Below are 251 nucleotides of genomic sequence, written 5' to 3'. Positions count from 1 at the left end.
GCGGGGGTTCCCCCCGCCGCAGGGCCGGCCCCACCGTTCGGCACGGCCAGCCCGTGACGACATCCCGCCGCCCGCACGGGAGCAGCCATCACGCAGCGGCGGGGAGCGGCGGAGCGCGAGACCCGCGGCACAGCCCGCCCAACCGCCGCCGCGTTGCCGACGGGAGAGCGGCGCCGGGCCCAATGGCAGCGAGCGCTGAACGCGCGGCGCTGCCGTTCAACACCGCGCCGGCGGTGCCGCTCCGCCGGCCC

Source organism: Calidris pugnax, unplaced genomic scaffold (genome assembly GCF_001431845.1).
Source record: "Calidris pugnax isolate Ruff unplaced genomic scaffold, ASM143184v1 scaffold68, whole genome shotgun sequence".
In the NCBI taxonomy this organism is placed as follows: Eukaryota; Metazoa; Chordata; class Aves; order Charadriiformes; family Scolopacidae; genus Calidris; species Calidris pugnax.
The sequence above is the reverse complement of the archived record's forward strand: the minus strand, read 5'-3'. Positions refer to the sequence as shown.